This window comes from Oratosquilla oratoria, chromosome 32 (genome assembly GCF_046742065.1).
Source record: "Oratosquilla oratoria isolate Oo_2021 chromosome 32, ASM4674206v1, whole genome shotgun sequence".
NCBI lineage: Eukaryota > Metazoa > Arthropoda > Malacostraca > Stomatopoda > Squillidae > Oratosquilla > Oratosquilla oratoria.
The window spans coordinates 28,223,886-28,239,226 of NC_134808.1; the positions used below are offsets into that span (position 1 = coordinate 28,223,886).

The window sequence follows — 15,341 nt, forward strand, 5'->3', positions numbered from 1 at the left end:
CACACACACACTGCCGTAGGGTGGTGTCTAGCTGTCTCGACAGAGACTGCAGCAGATCCGAGGTGAATACACACACACGACGGCGCAGTGGTATCGTTCTCAACTGCTAACTCAGCGGTCCGAGTTCGACTCCCGTCCAGGGCTGAAATAGTTTGTTTCGCTGTGCTGCCAGTCGTTACTCCAACTCTCGTGGGCGGGGAGTTGGGTGTGAGGTCACATCATTACCCATAGATCGGTCATACATGAGCTCTCATCTATGAGGGCGGTAGCTGTCGATTACAAGTCCAGCACGTGATCTAAGACCATGATGAATTACACACACACGTATAATTACTATTACTACTACTACGGGTACACAAGAGTATAAGCTAAATTAGCTGTATACCGTAAATATTTTGGTGAAACGTCCATTTACACTAATTTTAAATTATTAAAGTCATACCTATCAGTTCCGTCCAAGTCTTCTGATGTCCCACGGATTTATCATGTAAATACAGATTTCCTTGCTCATTATTTGATATAGATTGTATTTAATACTCAAGTTATACTAAAGTATGTTTTCCTGTACAGATAAATATGTCGAATACTTGACAACAAACGGTGCATTTTATGTACCGCTCCGTCTGCGAAATCCCCAACTCGTTTGCAAAATAACGGTCAATACCAAATTTTCAAATTACCCAAGTTTGAATATACAAGGAACTCTTGGTAATTTATTTAGCCTAGATCTGAGTTCTATGGCTAATGGTGTGCCTTTTTTTATTTGTGTACGAACAATTAGGAGAATCAGGACAGGATGTGATGTCTTACTAAGAGTATAATGCACCAACATTGGGTGGACATTTTGGAGTTAAGCTTTCTAGCCTATATTTGTTATTTAAAGAAAGTGGATTTACTATTTTCATTATTTGGATCCGGTCAAACATAATGTATTGATGTTTTATTAATTCGTGTGTGGTAATAATGTATGTTTCATGTATCTAGCTTTTGTTTTCCTCAAAAAAATAATTTGTGTTGAATGAAATAGGAACATAATCTGAGCTATATGGTTTCTGAATTTATAGAGGAAACTATAAACACGTGATAATGGTCTTCAAAGTTGCCAATTAGTGAAATAACATAAGAGTAGACAAATCTCGGTTATTTAATATCTTGTGAGTAAAATCGCCCTTTGCAAACAATGATTAATTCATTGTTACCAGGGCCCCGACATGGTAAGTGCCGCCCCGAGGCGAATTGAAATGTGTCCCCCCTCCCCACACACACACCACCACTATCACCACCTTCCACATCTGATGGTCATTAGCACGATTCACATGGAACATTCATCCGCAAAACAACGTTTATACACACATCATTCATACACACAACTCGTCATAAAGAAATCATGCATTAAAAGTACATTAGGGGGAATTGGATTTTCCTTTTTACCAAAAGTGTTGCCCCACCAAAACGTGTCGCCTCACCATAGTGTGAGGTCTACCTCCCGTTAGCACTATAGCGTGAGGCAAGATATAAGAATATAAGGTCTAACCACTTCCGACCGAATTTCGAGGGAGTTGGCGCAGCGGGCCCGTGAACGTCACCTGGCTGTTCAAAGTGGGGTTAGCGGGTCCTATAGCTGTCAGTTGAAGCTGGTCCGTCGTTTGAAAATGACGTCGCCTTCGCTCGCACCGCTCCACTCAATTAATTATATTCTGACAAATATTATATAAAATATATATATAAATATATATAAAATATTATAGTTCCTGTCTATATATATGAATATATAATATATATGATATATAATATATATATATATAATATATAAAATATTATAGTTCCTGTCTTCCTTGGCGTTTCACAGTTTTCTTCAGTGTATCACAAAGAGAAAATGGACGCATCCAAAAGACGTCAGAAGCTGCGCAGAACTGGCTCCAGCGGTTAGACCTGTTTACTTAGACCTTGGCGTGAGGTCTACCATTTCCATACGTTTATTTTAACGATAAACACATATTTTGTACTTATCCTAGGAATGACTTAGATCATTGGATTTCTAATTACATTCATATTAAAGAAAGAAATGTAAAAATAAACATGCTATCATACATTTCCATACATTTATTCTAGCGATACACACTTCATACATCTTCTAAAAATGACACAAATAGGTTAGGCTAGGTCAGGTCACGTGGACAGGTCACATTATTTATGGTTTCCTACTAGATCTTGTATTTTTTGCTTCGACCTTGTAGTTTTTTTCTTAAAATCCAACAAATCTTTCGTTTTTATTAATAAGAAAAAAATGTGATCATGTTTCATGTTTTTTGCTACCTAATTAGGTCTATCCAAGTATACCCTTATATGAATCGCATACTCCCCGTTGTTCATAGTGTTTGTTTACGTTTCCTTCCTTGAAATCCCCACAGCGAAGAGTTACATCAATTGCACATTTGCCTGTTCATTTCCCGACACTGGTGAAAGAGTCAAACCTTGATGACTTGCAAGGACAGTGGGAAGATCTGTTGTATGTCAAGGAAAGTCTTCGAAATTTGAGCCTGTCACCAACATATTTTTGGCAAGAATTATTTGAAACAAAGGATGGAAGAGGCGAAGCAAAATTTTCTACCCTTGCAGAATTCATGCGGGGTATATTGGTCTTGCCACATTCATCAGCTGCAGTTGAGCGAATGTTTTCGAAAATCAACATCATCAAAACCTAGCATTCCAACAGGTTATTAACTCAAACTGTTGCAAACCGAATGCTTGAAAAGCAAGCACTCGCTAGACAGGGAGGATCTTGCTGCAATTGGAGCCCATCAAAATCTCTGCTTAGTGACATCAAAAGTGGAAAGTGTCACCAGCGCTATATGGATAGTTGATCCAAGTTGGAAGAAGTGGACGAAGATGTGGAGGAGCTTCCACTACAGGTCTACATGTAAATCCTAGGTAAGACAATATTGTAGTACATATTTTTATATTGTAACACGAGAAAATATTCACGTACTATAAAAAATATATATATATTGTGTCTTTTAGGTCAATCTTGTGGTTTTTGGAGGGACAATCTTGTGTTTTCCGAAATTCTGGAGTGGCAACACTGTGCGACATATGGCGGCAGACCTCATGCTATAGTAGCATCCAATATTTGCCTACTCTTATTTCACTAATTAGCAAGTATTTCCAGACGTAACATTACTACTGGCTGGGAAAAGGTGTCACGTCCGACCTACATTCCCTACTTCCATGAATAATATCGATGCATACATTTAGTCTCGACGTCATTAATTTCTTCCATGATGTGTTAGATAGCCCTTATACGGGCTCCTAAAAATTGCCTTTGCCGACTTACAATAATGCAAGTCGACAGGCGGGGTATTGGGAAAAGTTTTCAACTAGCAATAATCGCACCTCGGTTAGACCTCATTGGTTACGATACTGCCACTGCGCAAAGCTAACATAATATAAATATCTCTAGGCTCTAGTTCACAAGGAATGGAGGCTCCACAGCTGACGGTCCATTCCATTTGTATGGAAACACCAATTTCACTGATCAAAATAAACTCCCTTATATTTCTAGAGCTCAAACATGATTAGTAACAATAAATAAATCAATGCTTTCAATTCCTTCATCCATATCATTAATATATATAGCAAACATTATTGGGGCCAGAACTGTTCCTTGTGGAACACCGCTTATTACTTCATCCCATTTTGAGTGTTGATCTCTTATCACTACTCTCATTTTTCTTTCTTGCAAAAAGTCTTCCATCTAATTTATTAGTTTGTCTTGTATTCCTCCTTCAGTTTCTAATTTCTTTAGCAACTTCTTATGTGGTATTTTGTCAAAAGCTTTTTTTAGGTCTAGAAATGCACAATCAGCCCATCCATCTCTTTCTTGTATTATATCTATTAGTCTTGAATAGAAACATATTAAATTGGTGACGCATGATCGTTGTCCCCCCCCCCCCCACCCTCTTTAAATCCCTGGAAAATATTCTCATCATCTTCTACTGTATTGCTCTTATCTATACTTCTAATCTTTACATTTTTGTTAGACATTTCATCATCGCTAAACTGGTCCGGACCTCGTTTGTTTAGATTTCGTCTGCCTGCCTGGGCCAAGTCCTCACTTTCCTCATTTCCTTCCATTTCCCTCAGTAATCCCTCCCCTTCTCCTTTTTCCTTACTTTCCCTACACCACAAGGAATTCCCCCCCCGGTAAATACAATAGGTACTTCCTTTGCGTCTATGCCGTCCGTTCGTTGAAGTGTATTTACCTAGTTGTACCTAGTTGTATTTTACGGGAAGGGGAGCTATGCTCGTAGTGTCCCGTCTTCATATCTCATTTTATCTAAACTATTTTTAAATTCATGTATTGTTTTTGCACACACCACTTTCTCATCTAACTTGTTCCAACTGTCTATTACTCTGTGAGGAAAGCTGTTCTTTTTCAAGTCTCTTCTATAGCTGTCTTTTTTTATTTTCTTTCCGTGTCCTCTTGTATTTCTGTCATCCCATTATATCAGATTCTCTCTATCAGTTATTTCTATGCCTTTCATGATTCTGTAAATAGCTATCAAATCTCCTCTCTCTCTTCTTTGCTCTAGTGTCTGTAGTTCAAGTTTTTCTAGTCTCTCTTCATATGATAGTTTTGAGAGTGTTGGTGCCAATTTTGTAATTGCTCTTTGTATTCTTTCAAGTTTTCTTATACATTTTTTTGTACTTGGTGACCATATCGTTGCTGCATATTCCAATCTTGGTCTTATCAGGGTGATTAGGATTTTCTTCACCATTTCTTCATCCAGGTATGTAAATGCAACTTTGATTGTTCTTATTAAATTATAAGTTTCTCCAAAAATCTTATTTATATGTTTCTCAGGTGACATATTATTCATAACAATGACTCCCAGGTCCTTCTCATTTTCTACTTTTTTAATTCCTTCTTCTCCCAATTTATATGCTCCTGTTATTCTGTTTTTGCTTTTTCCAAATTCCATTATACTACACTTTTTTGTATTGAACTCCATCTCCCACTTCCTACTCCATTCTTGTACTTTATTTAGATCTCTCTGTAGTGATTCACAATCTTCTTCAGTTTTCACTCTTTTCAGTAGTTTTGCATCATCTGCAAAGAAGCTCATATAGCTTTCAATTCCTTCATCCATATCATTAATATATATAGCAAACATTATTGGGGCCAGAACTGTTCCCTGTGGAACACCGCTTATTACTTCATCCCATTTTGAGTGCTGGTTTCTTATCACTACTCTCATTTTTCTTTCTTGCAAAAAGTCTTCCATCCAATTTAGTAGTTTTCCCTGTATTCCTCCTTCAGTTTCTAATTTCTTAAGCAACTTCTTATGTGGTACTTTGTCAAAAGCTTTCTTTAGGTCTAGAAATGCACAGTCCGCCCATCCATCTCTTTCTTGTATTATATCTATTAGCCTTGAATAGAAACATATTAAATTGGTGACGCATGATCGTCCTTGTCTGAATCCAAATTGCCTTGGATTTAACACTTTGTTTTTTTCTAAATATTTTACCCATCTACTTTTGATAATTCTTTCACAAATTTTTGCTATTGTACTTGTTAGAGACTGGTCTATAGTTGGTAGGTTCTTCTTTATTTCCTCCTTTATATATAGGTACTATATTTGCTTTTTTCCAATCTTCTGGAACTTTTCCTTCTTTCAAGGAACTGTTTAGTATGCTATGTATTTTGTCTGCCAGTTCATTCCTGCATTCTTTCAGTATCCAGTTTGCTATTTCATCTGGTCCATGCGATTTTCTGACATCAAGATTACTCAAGTGTGTTAATATTTCATTCTTTGTTACTTCTATTTCTTCCATAGGGGGGACTTTCTCTTTCCATTCGTTCTCTTCAGGTTGTATGTTCTCCCTTGTAAACACTGATTTAAAATGTTTGTTCATAATTTCCGCCATTTCCATTTCCTCAGTGTATTCAACTCCCTCTTGTCTTAATTTCTCCAAGTCTTGTTTGGTTTTCAGTTTATTGTTTACAAATCTGTAGAATAGTTTTGGTTGATCTTTACACTTTTCTATGATATCTTTTTCATATTTTCTCTTTTCCTCTCTGCACGTTTGTACATATTCATTTCTATAACAGGTATATATTTTCCATTTTTCAGGTCTTCTGTCTTTTTTCCATCTGGTCCAGGCTTTGTCTCTTTTGTCTTTTAACTCCCTACAACTTTTGATGTACCAGCATTTTACATATTCTTTTTCTTGTTTTGTCTTGGGACATACTTTTCCACTCCTTTTTTGTAATTTTTTGTCAAGACATTCCATTTCTGTTCTACTGTTGTTTCTTCTTTGTATATTTCTTCCCAGTTTTCCTTTTGAAAGAATTCTCTTATTTTATCAAAGTTTGTTTTTTCATACATCATTCTTCCTTTTCTATATTGTTCATTTCTTTTCATATATTTTTCTTCATTAAGTTCCAGTTCAATCAATATGTGGTCACTTTTACTTATTGGTGTTTTATATTCAATTTTGTCCACTATTCTATGTTCAGATGTAATTATTAGGTCTAGTCTCGATGGCTCTTCTTCATTTCTATACCTAGTGTTCTCCTGTATCCATTGTGTCATTGTATGGTCAGTAACCATCTTAAGTAGAGCGTTTCCCCATGAGCCGTCTCCACCCTTTATTGTCATTTCTTCCCAGCAGATTTCTTTGCAATTAAAGTCGCCCATCATAACTATTCTTCCTCCCTCTTCCATTATCTTGTTTAATGCTATCTTTGTGTCCTCTAACATACTTTTATGTTCACTCTCTTCCCATGAGGCTGTTTTCGGGGGAACATAATTTATCACAAACTTTCTGCTCTTCTTATCTCTGTCTTCTACTTCCATCATTATCATCTCTACTGTATTCTTTCCATATGTGACACACTTCACGTTTATATCCTTCTTAGTCAGGAACATAACTCCACCCCCTTCCTTTTTCACTCTGTTTCTAATCCAATAATTATATGCATCATGTCCTACACTGTTGGGTGGTAGTGGACCTTTTAATTTTGTTTCTACAATTCCCATTATGTCTGGTTCTTTTTCCTTCAAATAATCATTCAGCTCATTCAATCCTGTTATTAATCCATCTATATTTGTGTAAGACACTCTTAGTTTTCTGTCACTTCCATTGTGTTCTCTGTTTCCCTTTTGTTTTTCTCTTGTATGTCGACTTTCTTTAGTTTCATATTCACTACTCTCCAATAGAATCTCTCTTTCTCTGACTCCGTTCTTATCTCGTTTTTTCCTTAGCTTCAAGTCTTTTCTGTTTTTCTTCCTCTCTTTCCTCTTTATTCATTTCTCTTTTTATCCATACCTTTTTATATTGTTCACTTGTTGCTAGTTTCCCTGTTTTGGATAAGATATTCTCAGCCGTAGTTTGTGACCTGAATTTAATCTTAATTGGTCTGGTTTTGTCTGTACTATATTTCCCGAGCCTGAATTTATCTTCGATTTTTCATTATTTCTGGTTCATCTTCCTGAACTAATTCTAGTAAATTTCTTACTTTTTCATTTTCCTCTTTGATTCTTGTGGTTCTATCTGGGTTATGTTTCTCTTCCATTCCTAATATAATTATACATTTCTTTCTGTCTGCTAAGTCTCTTACTATATTCTCCTTCTGTCTCATCACTTTAATAACTGAGTCTTCAGTTTGTTCATTCATTTGCTGTCTGATTATGTCAGTGAATGCATCTTTGCTATTTTCTTGGATTTTTTCCAACCCTCCTTGTTCTCCTTATTATTCTCCTTTAAGACTTTATTCTCTTCTTTTAACTGTTTTTTTAATTCTTCAATTTCCTTAGTTAAGTTTTTGTTCGCCTTCTCTAGTTCTTCCAATTATTCAACTCTCTGCACAATGTTGTTAACGTGACCGAACTTAAATTCCCAGTGCTCGATCATCTTATCGAGTTTCTCTTCTAGTCTTGTTAATCGGGGGGGGGTTTGTGTCCCCCCCACCCTCTTTAAATCCCTGGAAAATATTCTCATCATCTTCTACTGTATTGCTCTTATCTATACTTCTAATCTTTACATTTTTGTTAGACATTTCGTCATCGCTAAATAGGTCCGGCCCTCGTTTGTTTAGATTTCGTCTGCCTGCCTGGGCCTGCCTGCCTGCCTGCCTGCCTGGGCCACGTCCTCACCTTCCTCATTTCCTTCCATTTCCCTCAGTAATCCCTCCCCTTCTCCTTTTTCCTTACTTTCCCTACACCACGAGCAATTCCCCCCCCCAACCCTGTAAATACAATAGGTACTTCCTTTGCTTTGGGATCCACGAAATTTCACTTTTTCTTCAGAACGTCGTCTATGCCGTCCGTTCGTTGAAGTGTGTGTGTGTGTGTGTGTGTTGCGTGGTTCCCGTGCCCTACTCGTCGAACGAAAGCGGAGCTGGGGAATTGATAGTGGGAATGGGGAAGATGTGGCTTTTTAATATTTAAATGTTAAAATATGCGGGTAGAAATACTTGCAAGGATAGTATGATAAATGACTACATGGATAGTGTAAATCTACATCCAACTTGATTGTATGCATTTCTAGTACTATACTGTTAAAGATTAGGTAACTATGTAGAGGTATGAAAGGTGGCAAGGGACATGGAACTGCCTAGTGTACTTCTGGTCTTTTGCAGTTTCTTCCATTCTTATGTTGACGAAACTCATGGGGCTACCAAGAGATCAATTACCTTTAGTAACTCGCAATATTGTCCAGTCTCTTCTTTCACGTTTGCCTTTCCAAGATGGTAGGATCTTTCGTCATGAGTTTTATCTGCAAGGCTGAGATATCTTTTGTATTTTCTAAGTATTGTTGGTATTCTTAATTGAGCGGACACTAACACCAGCATGCATGATCATGTTTGTCATATTCTCTGAAATATTGGTCATTTGCTAGAATATACCTGTAGGACATTTTCTCCAAATATTCTTTGGATGATATAAAACCCAAATACGGACCATTTTAAAGTCACCATTATATTGGTAATACCGTAACCTCGGTTATGCCTCATTTGTTACGAAATCGTTACTGCGCAATGCGCGTCACAATTAATGGGGTTTCTTGAGACTAGTTCATAAGGAGAGGAGGCTTGGCTGACTGTCCATCCCATTTGTAAGGAAACGCCGTTTTCACCTATCAAAATAAACTTCCTTGTATTTCTTTAGCTCAAACCTGTGAGTAACAACGTATTCAAAGGGCGATTTTACTATAAATAATATGACCTTCGTCTACTCGTGATACTTCACATACTGAGAACTAAATTAATCATAGAAAATACAGTTTTGAATGTATTGTAGTTACTATCCTGAGCAAGACATTCAAAGATGGTTATTTAGGAAGCCCAATTAAAGGCTCATAAAAATTGCCTTTGCCGACTTACAAAAGAGTAAGTCGACAGGCGGGGTATTGGGAAAAGTTTTCAACTAGCAATAATCGCACCTCGGTAGAACCTCATTGGTTACGATACTGCCACTGCGCAAAGCTAACACTAATATTATAACTTGAGGGTCTAGTTCACAACGAACGGAGGCTCTCCGGCTGACGATCCATCCCATTTGTATGGAAACACCGACTTCACAGACCAAAATAAGCTTCCTTATATTCCTATAGCTCAAAACTGATTAACAACAATAACTTATCAAATGTTTGCAAAGGGCGACTTTCCTCACAAAATATTAAATAACCGAATTTGTCTACTCTGTTATTTCACTAATTGGCAACTGAAGTCAATTGTTACCTGTTCTAACCGTTATGTATCTGCCCAAACCAAATACACTGCTCGTAGGTTCCTTTATAAATTCAAAAGCCATTTAACTGGTTGTGTTCCTATTTCCTTTAACAAATTTCTACTACTATTAATAGTAATAATAATTAGTAGCTTATTTGGCAAAGAATCAATATACATGAAGTGCGATAAGTGCAGAAAGAAGGAGAAGAATTATGAACGACATTGTAAACATGATTTAGTTTCAGCTGCTGGACACGATATTTTACAGGTAACATTCCTACCTTGTTAAATTCTTCTATACCAATATGACTACGTTGAGTTAGATTCTGATTTAGTTTCAGCTGCTCGACACGATATTTTACAGGTAACATTCCTACCTTGCTAAATTCTTCTATACCAATATGACTACGTTGAGGTAAATTTAGCATGAAAGTACCTCAACGTAGTCACATTGGTATAGAAGAATTTAGCAAGGTAGGAATGTTACCTGTAAAATATCGTGTCCAGCAGCTGAAACTAAATCATGTTTACAATGTCGTTCATAATTCTTCTCCTTCTTTCTGCACATGAAACATACATTATTATCACCACAAACGAATTACCAAAACATCAGATCATGTTAATTCGGATCCAAAATAATAAGAATAGTCAATCCAATGTTGGTGCATTACATCTTAATATGACGTCACATCCTGTCAGGATTCTCCGAATTCTTATCGCACAAATAAAAAAAGGCACACCATTAGCCATAGAATTTAGATCTAGGCTAAATAAATTACCAACAGTTCCTTGTATGTTTAAACATGTGTAATTTGAATATTTGGTGATGACAGTTATATTGAATTGAGGATCGGCAACTGAGTTCGGAATTTCCCAGACGGAGATTTACTCTTGTACAAAAAATGCACCGTTTGTTGACAAGTATTCGACATATTTATTTGTACAGGAAAACATACTTAAGTATAACTTGACTATTAAGTATAATTTATATCAAATAATGAACAAGGAAATTTATATTTACATGATAAATCCGTGGGAAATTTCAAGACTTGGACGGAACTAATAGGTATGACTTTAATTATTTTAAATTAGTCTGTGGACGTTTCACCAAAATAGCTATATATATATATATATATATATATAGATATATATATATATATATATATATATATATATATATATATATATATATATACTTTTTGTGTTATCCTCGGTAATTCGCATTTATTATTCCGAACGATGTGTTCTTGTCATTATTTGCACTTCATGTACATTACTTCATTGCCAAATAAAGTCTGTCTGCCTGTCTGTCATTTATATACGAATAAATAAAAAACACGTGATTCACAAAATGTGTAATAAAACCACTTGGAAAATTAAATGAAAAGTGAACGAGCGTTTTCGCCTATTTAAGACATTTTCAAATGTCTTAAAAATAGACGAAAACGTTCGGTCACCTTACATTCTATTTTCCAAGTGGTTTTATTGCACACACACACACACACACACTGCCGTAGGGTCGTGTCTGGCTGTCTCGACAGAGACTGCAGCAGATCCGAGGTGAATACACACACACGACGGCGCAGTGGTATCGTTCTCAACTGCTAACTCAGCGGTCCGAGTTCGACTCCCGTCCAGGGCTGAAATAGTTTGTTTCGCTGTGCTGCCAGTCGTTACTCCAACTCTCGTGGGCGGGGAGTTGGGTGTGAGGTCACATCATTACCCATAGATCGGTCATACATGAGCTCTCATCTAAGAGGGCGGTAGCTGTCGATTACAAGTCCAGCACGTGATCCAAGACCATGATGAATTACACACACACGTATAATTACTATTACTACTACTACGGGTACACAAGAGTATAAGCTAAATTAGCTGTATATCGTAAATATTTTGGTGAAACGTCCACACACACTAATTTTAAATTATTAAAGTCATACCTATCAGTTCCGTCCAAGTCTTCTAATATCCCACGGATTTATCATGTAAATACAGATTTCCTTGCTCATTATTTGATATAAATTATATTTAATACTCAAGTTATACTAAAGTATGTTTTCCTGTACAAATAAATATGTCGAATACTTGACGACAAACGGTGCATTTTATGTACCGCTCGTCTGGGAAATCCCCAACTCGTTTGCAAAATAACGGTCAATACCAAATATTCAAATTACCTAAGTTTGAATATACAAGGAACTGTTGGTAATTTATTTAGCCTAGATCTGAGTTCTATGGCTAATGGTGTGCCTTTTTTAATTTGTGTACGAACAATTCGGAGAATCATGACAGGATGTGATGTCTTACTAAGAGTATAATGCACCAACATTGGGTGGACATTTTGGAGTTAAGCTTTCTAGCCTATATTTGTTATTTCAAGAAAGTGGATTGACTATTTTCATTATTTGGATCCGGTCAAACATAATGTATTGATGTTTTAGTAATTCGTGTGTGGTAATAATGTATGTTTCATGTATCTAGCTTATGTTTTCCTCAAAAAAATAATTTGTGTTGAATGAAATAGGAACATAACCTGAGCTATATGGTTTCTGAATTTATAAAGGAAACTATAAACACGTGATAATGGTCTTCAAAGTTGCCAATTAGTGAAATAACGTAAGAGTCGACAAATCTCGGTTATTTAATATTTTGTGAGTAAAAACGCCCTTTGCAAACAATGATTAATTCATTGTTACCAGGGCCCCGACATGGTAAGTGCCGCCCCGAGGCGAATTGAAATGTGTCCCCCCCTCCCCACACACACACCACCACTATCACCACCTTCCACATCTGATGGTCATTAGCACGATTCACATGGAACATTCATCCGCAAAACAACATTTATACACACATCATTCATACACACAACTCGTCATAAAGAAATCATGCATTAAAAGTACATTAGGGGGAATTGGATTTTCCTTTTCACCAAAAGTGTCGCCCCACCCAAAACGTGTCGCCTCACTATAGTGTGAGGCAAGATCTAAGAATATAAGGTCTAACCACTTCCGACCGAATTTCGAGGGAGTTGGCGCAGCGAGCCCGTGAACGTCACCTGGCTGTTCAAAGTGGGGTTAGCGGGTCCTATAGCTGTCAGTTGAAGTTGGTCCGTCGTTCGAAAATGACGTCGCCTTCGCTCGCACCGCTCCACTCAATTAGTTATATTCTGACAAATATTATATAAAATATATATATAAATATATATAAAATATTATAGTTCCTGTCTATATATATGAATATATGATATATAATATATAAAATATTATAGTTCCTGTCTTCCTTGGCGTTTCACAGTTTTCTTCAGTGTATCACAAAGAGAAAATGGACGCATCCAAATGACGTCAGAAGCTGCGCAGAACTGCTCCAGCGGTTAGACCTGTTTACTTAGACCTTGGTGAGGTCTACCTCCCGTTAGCACTATAGCGTGAGGTCTACCATTTCCATACGTTTATTTTAACGATAAACACATATTTTGTACTTATCCTAGGAATGACTTAGATAATTGGATTTCTAATTACATTCATATTAAAGAAAGAAATGTAAAAATAAACATGCTATCATACATTTATTCTAGCGATACACACTTCATACATCTTCTAAAAATGACACAAATAGGTTAGGCTAGGTCAGGTCACGTGGACAGGTCACATTATTTATGGTTTCCTACTAGATCTTGTATTTTTTGCTTCGACCTTGTAGTTTTTTTTTTTTCTTAAAATCCAACAAATCTTTAGTTTTTATTAATAAGAAAAAAATGTGATCATGTTTCATGTTTTTTGCTACCTAATTAGGTCTATCCAAGTATACCCTTATATGAATCGCATACTCCCCGTTGTTCATAGTGTTTGTTTACGTTTCCTTCCTTGAAATCCCCACAGCGAAAAGTTACATCAATTGCACATTTGCCTGTTCATTTCCCGACTGGTGAGAGTCACACCTTGATGACTTGCAAGGACAGTGGGAAGATCTGTTGTATGTCAAGGAAAGTCTTCGAAATTTGAGCCTGTCACCAACATCTTTTTGGCAAGAATTATTTGAAGTAAAGGATGCAAGAGGCGAAGCAAAATTGTCTACCCTTGCAGAATTCATGCGGGGTATATTGGTCTTGCCACATTCATCAGCTGCAGTTGAGCGAATGTTTTCGAAAATCAACATCATCAAAACCTAGCATTCCAACAGGTTATTAACTGAAACTGTTGCAAACCAAACAATAGCTCCAATCTTGCTGCAATTGGAGCCCATCAAAATCTCTGCTTAGTGACATCAAAAGTGGAAAGTGTCACCACCGCTATATGGATAGTTGCTCCAAGTTGGAAGAAGCGGACGAAGATGTGGAGGAGCTTCCACTACTGGTCTACATGTAAATCCTAGGTAAGACAATATTGTAGTACATATTTTTATATTGTAACACGAGAAAATATTCACGTACTATAAAAAAAATATATTGTGTCTTTTAGGTCAATCTTGTGGTTTTTGGAGGGACAATCTTGTGTTTTCCGAAATTCTGGAGTGGCAACTCTGCGACATATGGCGGCACACCTCATGCTATAGTAGCATCCAATATTTGCCTACTCTTATTTCACTAATTAGCAAGTATTTCCAGACGTAACATTACTACTGACTGGGAACAGGTATGTCACATCCGACCTACAATCCCTACTTCCATAAATAATTTCGATGCATACATTTAGATTCGACGTCATTGATTTCTTCCATGATGTGTTAGATAGCCCATGTACGGGCTCCTAAAAATTGCCTTTGCCGACTTCCAAAAGAGCAAGTCGACAGGCGGGGTATTGGGAAAAGTTTTCAACTAGCAATAATCGCACCTCGGTAGGACCTCATTGGTTACGATACTGCCACTGCGCAAAGCTAACATAACATAAATATCTCTAGGGTCTAGTTCACAAGGAATGGAGGCTCCCCAGCTGACGGTCCATTCCATTTGTATGGAAACACCAATTTCCCTGATCAAAATAAACTCCCTTATATTTCTACAGCTCAAACATGATTAGTAACAATAAATAAATCAATGTTTGCAAAAGGGCGACTTTACTCACAATATATCAAATAACCGAGATTTGTCTACTCTGTTATTTCCCTAATTGGCAACTTTCAAGCCCATTGTCACCTGTTCATAGCTTACTTTATAAATTCACAAATCATATAGCTCAGGTCATGTTCCTATTTCCTTCAACACAATTTTTTTTTTTTAGGAAAACAAGAGCTAGCTACATGAAGCATACATGATCACCATACACGAATTACTAGGTGACTTACTCACCATCTACAGCAGGGGTGTGCAACCTTTTATCCCAAAGGGCCACTAGCACGACTCTGTTGGTATGGAGGGCCAACTTTACGATCGAAGACATATCATTTGAGATTATACTGATAAAGATAGATAATTAGTTTGTTACTTATTTTATTTAAATTGGGAACACAAAAATAACAATTGACCCAAACAAATGTATTTTCCTTACTGTAAATCAGCAAATGAAAGGCTACCGTACCTTATTATTATAATGTACGAACATAAATAATTACTTAATATTGGTTAACTGGGATGATTAACAAACGTACCATACTACAGTACGTGAATCAT

At 36.7% G+C, this 15,341-nt stretch overlaps 3 non-coding genes across 3 annotated transcripts; all 3 read right to left on the bottom strand.

The window, feature by feature from the left end:
• Positions 1-3,294: 3,294 nt before the first annotated feature.
• Positions 3,295-3,438, bottom strand: LOC143017649 (U4 spliceosomal RNA). Its single transcript, XR_012965679.1, has one exon. It is a non-coding gene; the product is annotated as a U4 spliceosomal RNA (small nuclear RNA).
• Positions 3,439-9,348: 5,910 nt separating this feature from the next.
• Positions 9,349-9,492, bottom strand: LOC143017652 (U4 spliceosomal RNA). Its single transcript, XR_012965682.1, has one exon. It is a non-coding gene; the product is annotated as a U4 spliceosomal RNA (small nuclear RNA).
• Positions 9,493-14,466: 4,974 nt separating this feature from the next.
• LOC143017653 (U4 spliceosomal RNA) lies at positions 14,467-14,610 on the bottom strand. The gene has a single exon (XR_012965683.1). It is a non-coding gene; the product is annotated as a U4 spliceosomal RNA (small nuclear RNA).
• Between the last annotated feature and the right edge of the window lie 731 nt (positions 14,611-15,341).